At 39.3% G+C, this 12,873-nt stretch overlaps 1 protein-coding gene across 1 annotated transcript in view; it reads left to right on the top strand.

Moving 5' to 3' along the window:
• DNAI1 (dynein axonemal intermediate chain 1) overlaps positions 1 to 12,873 on the top strand; it is a 61,410-nt gene that overhangs the window by 8,554 nt on the left and 39,983 nt on the right. The gene's annotated exons all lie outside the window — the stretch shown is intronic.

Genomic DNA, 12,873 nt, shown 5'->3' with positions numbered 1-12,873 from the left:
GCTGATCTCTAGACAGACACATGGTTACAAGTCTCTGTATCTTTGTTAATGATTTTGTTCCTTTGCCTGGAATGCCCAAGGCATTCCTACTTCTGTTCTTTATGAGCCTGGCAAACTCTAAGGCACACAAATTTTAGTCAAGCTCTTTAAATTGCAAAGAACAGAGGCTCAACTCAAGTTATCTCAAGTAAAAGGAGGGTTGGCTAAAGGGAGAAAGGGTATATGTGGGGGTTTGAGGATGAGTATTATAAATATATAAGTAGCCTAGAATCAGAATTGGAAAACTATTGGTTCTGAAACAGATTAAGTACTAATTACTTTCTCTGTATCTCTCATAGCCTCTCTTCTTCTCTTAGCAACTATGTTTCATTCCTTATTTTCATTTCCCAAACAGCCAACTTTTTTATGGTTTCTGCTCCCTCATAACTTTAGTGTGTTTCCAGCCCATCATGCCACTTTGGCCTCTCTCTAACTCAGAAACATCTCCATACTATCTCCATCCAATCACCACTTCTCTCAGTAGTCCCAGTTCAAATTCTTGGAGAAGGAACCTGATTGACCCTAGCTTATCTGTTCATGCTAGACTGTATCACAGAGGAACAAGATCCCATGGCTTTCTAAGCAGCCAAAGCTGTGAGGAGGGCAGTTTCTCTTACACGGTACAAGGTATAACCTGCTTTACTCCAAAGTAACTTCTACATTGTTTCTGAAAAATCTCTTTCGCATATATTGTGGGGGAAGGGCCTCAGATTTCTTCCAACCCAGTGCCTCCATTCAGGGCTGATATTTACATTATAAAAGGTTCTGTCCTTTACAAAAGGTTTTACTTTAGGCTTGTTGTTCGTGTGTGTGTGTGTGTGTGTGTGTGTGTGTGTGTGTGTGTGTGTTTCTGCAATGAATTTTAAAATGCAGTACACTATGTATAACTTTTAAAGGCCTTGGTATAGGGAACTTATATTCTGGCCATGATGGAACAATCCATACTGGACTTGCCCTCCCACTTAAACAGCTATAATTTTGGACAACATGTGCCACATTCCCTCAGGACAATGACTCCTGAGGGAAAGAAAGCACCCAATGTGAGTCATGTGTTTATCCTTGCTCTCTGGCTGGGGACAATTTCTTGACCTTGGCTCAGGGAGGTAGATTCCAAAGGAGTGCTGATACCAGTGAGATAACCCATATGTTAAAAGTAGCAGACAATGACTTTAAAGCAACTATTATAAATATATTTATAGACTTACAGAAAATATTGACTTAATGGATGGGGAATCTAAGCAGAAAAATGGAAAAAATAGAAAAATATCAGAATGGAAAAGTAACTGGATGGGCTGAATGTGAAGATGAGTCCATTGAAATGATCTAACCTGAAGATCAGAGAGAAATAAGATTTAAAAATATGAGTCTTGACTTCTGGGAACACGTCATATATGTATATGTATATACATATACATATGTATCCTATTGGAATCCCAGAAGGAAATAGAGGAGGAGGAGAGAGATTTGAAGAAATAGTGGCCAAAATTTCTTAAATTTGATGGAAAACATATAGTATTATCAGAAGTTCAGTGAGTCCCAAGCAGGATAAGTACAAAGAAAACCACCCTTAGGTCCCTCATAGTCAAAATACTGAAAGCCAAAGATAAAAATAAAATCTTGAAAGTAGGCAGAACAAAATGACACATTGCATAAAGGGTAATAGTGATATGATTATGGCTGACTTTTCATTGTAAACAATGGAGGTCAGAAGACAATGTAAGGATATATTTAAAGCACTGAAAGAAAATTACTGTCAACACAGAATTCTACATCTAGCAAAAATATCCCTCAAATAAGAAAAGTGAAATAAATACATCTTCAAATAAACTAAAGCTGAGAGGACTTGTCATTAACAGGCCTCCACTATAGGAAGTACTAAATGAAGTTCTGTAGGCTAAAGGAAAAATGATACTGATAGAAGCTCTATCTATGGGAAAGACCAAAAAGTACTAGAAATGATAAGTATGTGGCTAAAGATAAAAAACTAGCTCTTTTCCCTTCATTTTCTTAAAAGGCATATGACTGTTTAAAGCAAAAATAATACCATTATAAGATGGGACTTATAATGTATATAGAAATAAAATATGTGATAACAATAGGGCAAAATATGAGGTTGTGGTGGTAAATGGAATTAAGATGTTATAAGGTTATTACATTGTGAAATATAAAGTGGTATGTTATTTATTCTTAGTGGACTATGATAAGCTTAGGATGCTCATTGTAAACCTTAGAGTAACCATTAAAAAGTAACACAAAAAGGCACAGATAAAAAGCCAATGGAGATAATAAAAGGAAATACTAAAAGAACTCAGTTAACAGAAGAAGGGAGAAGGTGTACAGAGGAACACAATGAGCAGATGGAGGGAGGCAAATCATAAGAGACTCTTAACTATAGGAAACAAACTGAGGGTTGCTGGAGGAGATGGGGGTGGAGGGATGGGATAACTGGGTGATGGGCATTAAGGAAGGCACTTGATGTAATCAGCCCTGGGTGTTATATGTAACTGATGAATCACTACATTCTACCCCTGAAACTAATAATATATGTTAACTTAATTGAATTTAAGTAAAAGGTTAAAAAAAAAAAAAAGCAGATGGGAAAACAAAGAGCAACATAATAAAGACAACCCTACCATTGCTTTCAATTACAAGGTAGAGTTTCTCAAGCTATGGAGGGAAAAAGCAAGACCCAACTAAATGCTGTCTATAAAAGTACAGTTTAAACATAAAGACATAGAAAAGGTGAAAATAAAAGAGTAGAAAAAGTATACCCTGATAATAGCAAGTTGTGTGGCTCTAGTATTATCAGAACTAAGTGTAGGCTTCAAGACCAGGAATATTCTCAATGATAAGTAGAAGACATTTCATAATGATAAATAAATGACATTCTCTCAAGAGGAGACTTAAAATCACAAACATGTATGCACCTATTAATAGAAGTTCAAGATAAATGAATACAAAACTGACAGGGCAGCCCAGGTGACTCAGCAGTTTAGTGCCGCCTTCAGCCCAGGGTATGATCCTGGAGACGCAGGATGGAGTCCCTTGTCAGGCTCCCTGCATGGGCCTCTGCCTCTGTCTCTGCCTCTCTCTCTCTCCGTGTCTCTCATGAATAAATAAATAAAATCTTAAAAAAAAAAAAAACCTGACAGAGCGTATGGGAGAAATAGAAATATACACAAAGATAGTTCATTTTAATACTTGTCTCTCAGTTATTGGAAGATAATGACCTAATTAACATTTGTAGAACACTACAGCTAAGAATTGGAGAATGAAAATTATATCCAAGAACTGCAGAATGTTCACAAAAATAGACCATTGCTAGGACATGAAGTAAATCCCAAGACATATCAAAAGATTAAAATCTTACAGATTTTAATTCAATTCAAATTCAACATCATCCATGAGAGAAAGAATCTCAGCAGACTAGGAATAGCTTGAAAAAAAAACGGAGTTAAATTTAAAATAAATAGCAATATCTTTAAAATTGCTATTTAAAACTGATGAATTGTATCCCTAAATATTTAGAAATTAAGGAACATACTTCTAAATAAAGTTAGTCAAAGGAGACAAGGGCAAATGGTAGCTACACATGTAGTGAGCATAGCATAATGTATAAATTTGTCAAATCAGGGACACCTGGGTGGCTCCGCGGTTGAGCATCTGTCTGCCTGACTCCAGGTGTGATCCTGGAGTTCCGGGATCAGGTCCCACATCGCGCTCCTTGCATGGAGCCTGCTTCTCCCTCTGCCTATGTCTCTGCCTCTCTGTGTGTGTGTTTCTCATGAATAAATAATAAAATCTGGTTTTTTTAATAATAAAATCTTTTAAAAAAATTGTCAAATCACTATGTTGAACACCTAAAACTAATGTAACATTGTCAACTATATAGTGTCAACTATATTTCAATAAAAAAGAAAGAGCACAAATGAAATTAGTAAATACTTTTAATTGAGTGGTAATGGAAATATGACCACAAATTTTTGGTTGTTGCTTAGTTAGGCATAATGGAAATTCATAGCTTTAAATGTCTGTTTTAAAGATTTATTTTATTGAGAAAGAGAGATCAAGCACAAGTGGGGGGCAGAGGGAGAGGGAGAAGCCGGTTCCCTGCTGAGCAGGGGGCCTGATGTGGGGCTCAATCCCAGGACCCTGGGATCGTGATCTTAGTAGAAGGCAGATGCTTAACCCACTGAGCCATCCAGGCACTCCTAAATGCCTGTATTAGCAAAAAAGGAAAGATTTTAAATCAATGTTTCATAGGAACAATGAGAAAAACAATAGAGAAAATTAACAAAGTCAGAAGTTCATTCTTTGAAAATATTAATAAAATTGACAAAATCTAGCAGGGCTCATCAAGATAAAAAGAAATCACAACATCAATATCAGGAATAGAACATGAGAAATCACTACTGATCCTACAGACATTAAAAAGGATAATAAGGAGGGACACTTGGGTGGCTCAGCAGTTGGGCATCTGCCTTTGGCTCACGGCATGATCCTGGAGTCTGGGGATCGAGTCCCCACATCGGGCTCCCTCCATAGAGCCTGCTTCTCCCTCTGCCTGTGTTTCTGCCTCTCTCTGTATGTCTCTCATGAATAAATAAATAAAATCTTTTTTTAAAGGATAATAAGGAAATATTACTATAACTTTATGGCAATAAATTCAACAATTTAGATGGAATGAACAAAAAGTTTAAGATTTTATTTATTTGAGAGAGAGAGAACAGGAGGAGGGAAAAGGAGAGAATCTCAAGCAAACTTGTGCTGAACTTGGAGCCAAATTTGGGTTCGATCTCAGGACCCTGAGATCATGACCTGAATCGAAATCAAGAGTTGGAAGCTTAACTGACTGAGCCACCCAGGTGCCCCGAATAGACAAATTTCTTTCTTTTTTTTTTTAAGATTTTTTTTATTTATTCATGAGAGATAGAGAGAGAGAAAGAGAGAGAGAGTGTGTGAGAGAGAAGCAGGCTTCATGCTGGAAGCCTGACGTGGGACTTGATCCCGGGTCTCCAGGATCATGCCTTGGATGGAAAGCAGGTGCTTAACTGCTGAGCCACCCAGGGATTCCCTGAATAGACAAATTTCTTGAAAAATACAGTTTACCTTAATTAACACAAGAATAAATAGAAAATATGAAAACTCCATACCTATTTTTAAAAATTGAGTTCAAAACTTAAGACCTTCCTACAAAGAAACTCCAGTCCCAACTGGTTTAACTGATGAATTATATCAAATACAAAGGAATAAATAACAACAGAAGTGTTATTTTTAAATTTAAATTCAATTAACTAATATATAATGTATTATTGGTTTCAGAGGTAGAGGTAAGTGATTCATCAGTCTTCTATAACACCCAGTGCTCATTACATCTTGTGCCCTCCTTAATATCCATCACCCAGTTTTCCCATTCCCCCACAACCCTTCCCTTTAGCAACCCTCAGTTTGTTTCCCATAATTAAAAGTCTCTTATGGTTTGTCTTTCTCTCTGAATGCAGAAAAAGGAGATATGAGACCAGGTTGGTGCCTACCTGGATTTCAGGTATGGACAACACACTTTTCAATTTTACAATAAATCCCCCTAGAATGAGACTCAGTGGCCATGCTTAGCAGACCATGATAGATTAATAAAATGATGACAACCACAAAGTCTACATTGCCAGTGTTACTTGGCTTACTGAGTGCTGGGCTCTAAGTTAGGTGCTCTTCAGGCATTGTTTTATTTCATCCTCAGAGCAATTCTGAGACAGGCATTAATATTTTTCTCTACCTTGTGGATGAGAAAATGAGGATTAGAGACTAAATACTTTGCTCAAGATTTCACATATAGTTTGTGGCCAAGTAGGGGACCCAGCCAAAGCTTACCCTAAACTTCTGCTTTTAGGGCAGCCCAGGTGGCTCAGCGGTTTAGTGCCGCCTTCAGCCCAGAGTACCGCCTTCAGCCCAGGGTGTGATCCTGGAGACCCGGGATGGGGATCGAGTCCCATGTGGGACTCCCTGCATGGAGCCTGCTTGTCCCTCTGCCTGCTTGTCCTTCTGTCTGTGTCTGCCTCTCTCTCTCTCTCTCTCTCTCTCTCTCTCTCTCTCATGAATAAATAAAATTTAAAAAAATAAATAAATAAATAACACTTCTGCATTTAAATCCTACCCTCTTTGCTTGCTGTAGCCTTATCTGGCAAGGGTCCTTAGAGTTGGCTTCTGCCCTCCTGGCCTTCCAGATAGGCACCAGCCTGGTCTCATATCCTCTTTTTCTGTATTCAGAACACTGTACTAACTAATACTGCATTAATAGGGAATAAAAACCTCTATAATTGTGCTTTGTTGACTTTTAAATTTCTTAGTTAGCATATTAAATGATAAAATAATGCACATTCACATTAAAAATATTAAAACCATGAGAACGAGTATATAGCGGACAGTATTGGTCCCCTTCCCCATGATTCTCTAGTCACATTCCTAAACCAAACTGCTATCAACAGATTCTATATATTCTTCTAGAAATTTTGTATGTATATGCAAATACACATACATACATATTCTTAAAGTAAGCAGATGGGTCATCTATTTCTGTAGCTTGCTTTTTTATTTAACAATGTACCTTGGGAAAAAAAAAAACAATGTACCTTGGAGAGCTTTCCATAACAGTACATAAATGTTTATCTCATTCTTTTAAAAATATGCAGAGTGTCTTATTGAATGGTTATACCATAAGTTATTTAACTAGGCCCCTATCAATGTTTCCCATTTGTAAAAATATTATAAATAACGCTTCAGTGAGCAGTTTTGTACATTTTATGCATGTGTATGAATACTGCTATAGGAAAAATTCAAGAAAGTGGAGTTGAGGGGTATCTGCATTTTAAATTTTGTCAGATGTTGCCAAATAATCCTATAAAAAGTTTGCATCAGCTGGCACTCCCACAATAGTGTTTGATAATATCTATTACCCTTTATCTCCAGTTTTTCAAAATTTTGAGATTTCTTTCAAGTACACTTATTTAGTGCCTTCTCTGTGCTTTAGACACTGCACTAGGCTCAGAAATTTGAAATGCAGTCCCTGTAGCCAGAGAAAGATGTGTTGGTGAATTACTGTTCCTTTGGGACTAAGAGCTTTTACCCTTTTAAAAACGGAAACTGCAAAGCTGGTGAGGTATTTAGTTTCAATTTAGCTTAATGGAAACCTGTTAGTGAGTTTTAAAATAAGGACCAAGACAACTGAAATGGTAAACGAAGTCTCCTGGGCTCCAGGAAGGATGCTGCTGCATCTGTGGGTTTGCATGCTTCGAAGAGCCCCTCTTTCCAGGAACAAACATGTTTCAGCATTGAACTCTTTGGTGGAAATGTGAGCTGCTGTAGCCTCTAGTCCCTAGGGTGGGGGCTTCCTAGTAAGCAAGGGCCACAGAAATTCTGTGTGGCTGAGGGCAGAGCAGGGTCTGTAAATGGGAATATAATGCTGCCTACTACATTACTTCAGCATAAACTCTGGCTAAACACCACACTATGCACTTTATGTTCATTGACTCATTTAATTCTCATAACAAGCCTATGATTGAGAAGGTGTCATTATTCCTAGTTTAAAGATAAAGATACCGAGGTTCAGAGAAGACAAGTAACTTGCCTAGAGCCATAGAACTAGCAGGTGGCAGAGTGGGGACCCAAACCAAGGTATCTTCAACTTCAGAGCCCACATCTGGGCTCCATGAGTACATCTTATCACAAACTTGTTTAATATTATATCTTCATGATAGGGAACAGTTTAAGAATTTTTTTTTTTTAGTTTAAGAATTTTTTTTTATCTCCTTACCTCTAAAGTATGCTCAGAGACAAATGGGTTGCTTACACTTTTCAGATGCTATGTACCAAAACAGATCTAAGTTCAGGTAAATGTCCAGTAGGTGACAATAATAATCATCTGTTACCTTGGCCAGAATTTTCATTTTCAAAGCACCCACCCATAGCTGTGGGATGAAAAGGGTAGGGGATGATATGGATGCTGTGTTAGAGAATTTGAGATTTATCTCATGGCTGATGAGGAACCCTTGAAGGCTTTAAATCAGGAAAGTGATATGATCAGATTTATGTTACAGGAAGATCACTTATAGATAGTGATTAGTTTGGGTTCAACTCCTGGTCACCTTTAGGTCAGTTGCTTGATCTCTTTAAGCCTCAATGTCATCATCTGTAAAATAGAATAATGATAATTCTTACCTGATAGGGTGGTTCTCAAGGTTAAATGAGATAAGGCATATAAATTGCTTAGTAAATGACTAGCCCAGTGTAAGTGCTCAATAGCTGAGAATGATGATAATGATATAATTATTAGAATGGAAAGAAACTGGAGTTAGGTAAATCAAATGTAATTAGGCAAGAGATAGTAAGGGAGGTGTAAATGGAGAGGATAGGTATGAAAGATATCAAGGAGATAGAATTGTTAGACTTTGAAATATGATGCTAATGGGAGGGAGGGAGGGAAAGGCAGGCATTTTGATGGTTTCAGTTTCCAACCTGGGTGACTGAGTGGATGGGGATGCATTTGAGTGATATAGGAAATACCAGAAGAAATGGAAATTTGGGGATCCCTGGGTTTCACAGTGGTTTGGCACCTGCCTTTGGCCCAGGGCGCGATCCTGGAGACCCGGGATCGAGTCCCACATTGGGCTCCCAGTGCATGGAGCCTGCTTCTCCCTCTGCCTGTGTCTCTGCCTCTCTCTCTCTCAATCTCTGTGACTATCACAAATTTTTAAAAAAATGGAAATTTGATGTAGAAAAAGAATATAATCATTGGGGTGGGAAAAGAACATATTACGGTTGGCTTTTAAATAAACTCAGTTTGAGTACTCTGTTACCAATTTGAACATGGGGTCCTGGGAAGTCTAAGCTATAGAAATAGATTTGAACTTTAGGGCACCTGGCTGCCTCAGTCAGTAGAGCATGCAATTTTTTTTTTTAAGCATGCAACTCTTGATCTTGAGGTCTGGAGTTTAAGCCCCACATTATGCATAGAGATGACTTAAAGAAAATAAAAATAGAATTAAAATTTTTTAAAAAAGAAATAATTTGAACCCCATCATAAGGTGCAAGATGAAGCTATGACTAGGGATTAGAAACACCAAGGGGAGTGTGCAGAATAAGAAGACTTGGGGGGTGGGTGTTGGGTGGCTCAGTTGATTGAGCATCTGACTCTTGGTTTCAGCTCAGATCATGATGGCAGGGTCATGAGATGAAGCCTCAAGTCGGGCTCCCATGCTCAGCAGGGAGTCTGCTTGAAATACTCTCCCTACTCTCCATCTACCCCTCCCTCTGCTCTCTTTAAATAAATAAATAAATAAATAAATAAATAAATAAATAAATAAATAAATCCTTAAAAAAAAAAAGAAGACTAAGGAGCTGAAGCATATATTCCTGGTCAAGGATATTGAGAAGGAACTACTAGAGAAGTGACGTGGAATTGAAGTGGAAAAGTTTCAAGAAAGAGCAAGGGAGCCCAGCCCTCATCCTGAAAAAGAAATGAGAAGTAACCACTAGGAAGCTGAGTTTTTACCAGTTCATTCTCTCAGGATGCTCACACTAAAATCTGTAATAATGAGAATAGAAAATGCTCTACTATGGAGGAGTTCAGAATAGGACATCTGTTATCCCACTGATCATCAGGATTAATTTGACCGCCATGGTGGCCTGTGGGGGATGGGAAGGGTTCCTCTCTCTTCCTGCATCACTCCTCTAATATACATCCTCCCTTGGCAAAGTAGAATGACCTATCCAAAAGTAGATCTTCTTTGATCAATAGTATAAGAATAGTGGACCTCCTTTGCTGGAATCTCCAGGCTGCCTCCAACACATACTGCAGTATTATGTTTCTTTTCATAATACAATTCCCTTTTGCAAACCAAAACCCAGAAATAACAGAGTGTCTATTTGAAGATACATTTCATCTTGCATCTCTTAACAGCCAGTACTTATGGTGGTGATGGAAGGTGGGGCAGAGCCTTGCTCAAAGTGAGGAATAGAAGAATAGAGGGAGGTAGGAGAAAAATGATAATATGCCAGGGTAAGATAAAGGACTAGTAGAGGTTAGTTAAGTAGTGTTTTGTTAGAGATAGTGGGAGCAGAAAGGAGAAAAGGGAAGATGGTGTTTCTGGGAGGAGGAACTATATGTAAAAAGCAAAGGTGCAGGAGCACCACTGGCTCAGTCAGAAGAGCATGCAACTCTTGATCTCAGGGTCATGAGTTCAAGCCACATGTTGGGTATAGAGATTGCTTTAAAATAAGTAATTAGGGATCCCTGGGTGGTGCAGCGGTTTAGCGCCTGCCTTTGGCCCAGGGCGCGATCCTGGAGACCCGGGATCAAATCCCATGTCGGGCTCCCGGTGCATGGAGCCTGCTTCTCCCTCTGCCTATGTCTCTGCCTCTCTCTCTCTCTCTGTGTGTGTGTGTGACTATCATAAATAAATAAAAATTAAAAAAATAAAATAAAATAAGTAATTAAGGGCAGCCCAGATGGCGCAGTGGTTTGGTGCCGCCTGCAGCCCGGGGTGTGATCCTGGAGACCTTGGATCGAGTCCCACGTCGGGCTCCCTTCATGGAGCCTGCTTCTCCCTCTGCCTGTGTCTCTGCCTCTGTCTCTCTGTCTCTCTGTCTCTCTCTTTCTGTCTGTCTCTATGAATAAATAAATAAATAAAATTTTAAAAGAAAATAAAATAAGTAATTAAAAAAAAAAAGCAAAGGTGCAGAGGTGAGAAAGCACAGGCCATGCTCAGGAAATGTGAGTAGCTGCATCTCAAAGTGCTAGCACAGAAGGGTTGGAGAACAGGCTGGAATGGAGATGTGGGGCCAAATGATAGAGTTCTGAGGGCCAGGGGAGGGAGTTTGGGCTTTGTTCTTCTGTGGTTTGATGGCTTCTGGGAGGAGCCATCAAAAGCTTTCCAGGAATTCAGGCTTGTCTGTCTCAGGCTTCTCCTTTTGGAAGACCAAGGGCCCAGAGTGGCAGCCTGACATTCAATCTCCTTTGCCATGGTTGGGGAGTCAGGGCTGCAGCTGATTTCATTGGCCTGTTTTGCATTTATTATAGTGTGGCTTTTATAGTGTGTTAATTGAAATATTTCCAACTGCCAAAAACAATTATACTCAAATTGCCTTGTCAGTTCTTTTATTGCCAGATAAATGTTTTACAGACATATTTATGGAGGGCAGTGGTAACTGGATCTCGTTTTCTATTTAAGGCTGGCAGTTTGGATTGGGATTGGCCCTCCAGTGTTCTGCTGTGGGCCAGAAAGCTGTTGGATGTTGTAGCGCTTCCATCTTGTTACCTTAGGGATCAGAGGTGCTTCAAAAAAAAAAAAAAAAGCAGCTTTCTGGCTCATGCACCTTAGCCTCAGAGAAGGGTTCCATCACTGGAAACCCTGGCAACCTGGCAGAAATCTGAATCCTGCTGCCTGCTCTACCAGCAACAATCCCAGCCCAAGCTGAGACATGCTCTTCCTTCTCCCTAGAATCCCTTTCTTCCCCTCCACCATCAAAGCCTCTCCCATAGACTATCATGTAAGAACTGTAAGAGCTATAAGACCCCATCTAGTCTAACTCTGTCGCTTTGTATTTGGAAGACTGAGGCCCAAGACACTTCTGCAAGATCACACAGATGGCCTGTGAGAGCAGGGAGCAGAGGTCTCTGTCCAATGTGCTATGCAGCCACCACACTGCACTGGCCCCTCCTCCAACACTTTAGACTTGCTTCCTACAAGTGCCTTTCCTTCACATTTCTAGCCTCCACTGATCTCCCTTTTGCTTGATCATCTGAAACATCTATTGTTCTGTATATATACTGCAGGGTTTTTGTTTGTTTGGTGGAACATTTCACTAGTTCTGTCACTGTTCTTTTGCCTTTGTGCATGCTGTTTTCTTTTCTTTTCTTTTTTTTTTTTTTTGCTTGCTGTTTTCTTCTTCTGAAAAATATTTTCTCCAGTTGGACAATATATTTTTTCTTTGATATCCAGCTAGGAAATAGCCACCTCTGGGAGCCTTTCTTGTGCTGGGTAGGTGTCTCTGTGCACCCCTCCAGCACTCTGGGCACATATATCTCTGTTGCTGGCACAGAGCAGGCTTTCAAAGGAACATACTCTGAGTGAGTAAGTGAGTGAGTGAATGAGAGAGCAAAGGATGAGCACTACCTACACTATCCTCCATGGACCCTGAGCAAACTGGAATGGAGACCTTATCTGTCTTAATTTTTGTCCTACTGCTCAGGTATGTCCCTAACAGATAAATAGATGCTCAACAAATGTTTATGAAGCTGAACAGACCATGATGCTCTTGAGAACATAAAATTTTATTTTATTTTATTTTATTTTATTTTATTTTATTTTATTTTATTTTATTTTATTTATTCATGGGAGACACACACAGAGAGATAAACAGATACAGGCAGAAGGAGAAGCAGGCTCCATGCAGGGAGCCTGATGAGGGACTCGATCCCAGGACTCCAGGATCACACCCTGGGCCAAAGGCAGGCGCTAAACCTCTGAGCCACCCAGGGATCCCCTTGGGAACATAAAATTTTAGTGTGTTAGAACTGGAAGGTCATCTCATCCAATCCTATACATTTTACTGATAAGGAAACCGAGGCCCAAAGAGGAAAAACATTTTTCCAGCATCATGATTACTAATGCGTTTGACAGCATTCTTTCATTTATTCAATAAGTATTTTGAACACATGCTATATTCTCAGACAGCAGTGGACAACACAAAGTACCTGCTCAGAAAGAGTTTACATTCATCCCAAACAAGTGTTTGTGAATATAATCTGACTTCAAAATCCCCTTAGTGGAAAGCATACTG

The sequence above is a fragment of the Nyctereutes procyonoides genome, unplaced genomic scaffold (assembly GCF_905146905.1).
Source record: "Nyctereutes procyonoides isolate TBG_1078 unplaced genomic scaffold, NYPRO_anot_genome, whole genome shotgun sequence".
NCBI lineage: Eukaryota > Metazoa > Chordata > Mammalia > Carnivora > Canidae > Nyctereutes > Nyctereutes procyonoides.
Note: the sequence above shows the minus strand (reverse complement) of the source record. Positions and strands in the feature narration are given on the sequence as shown.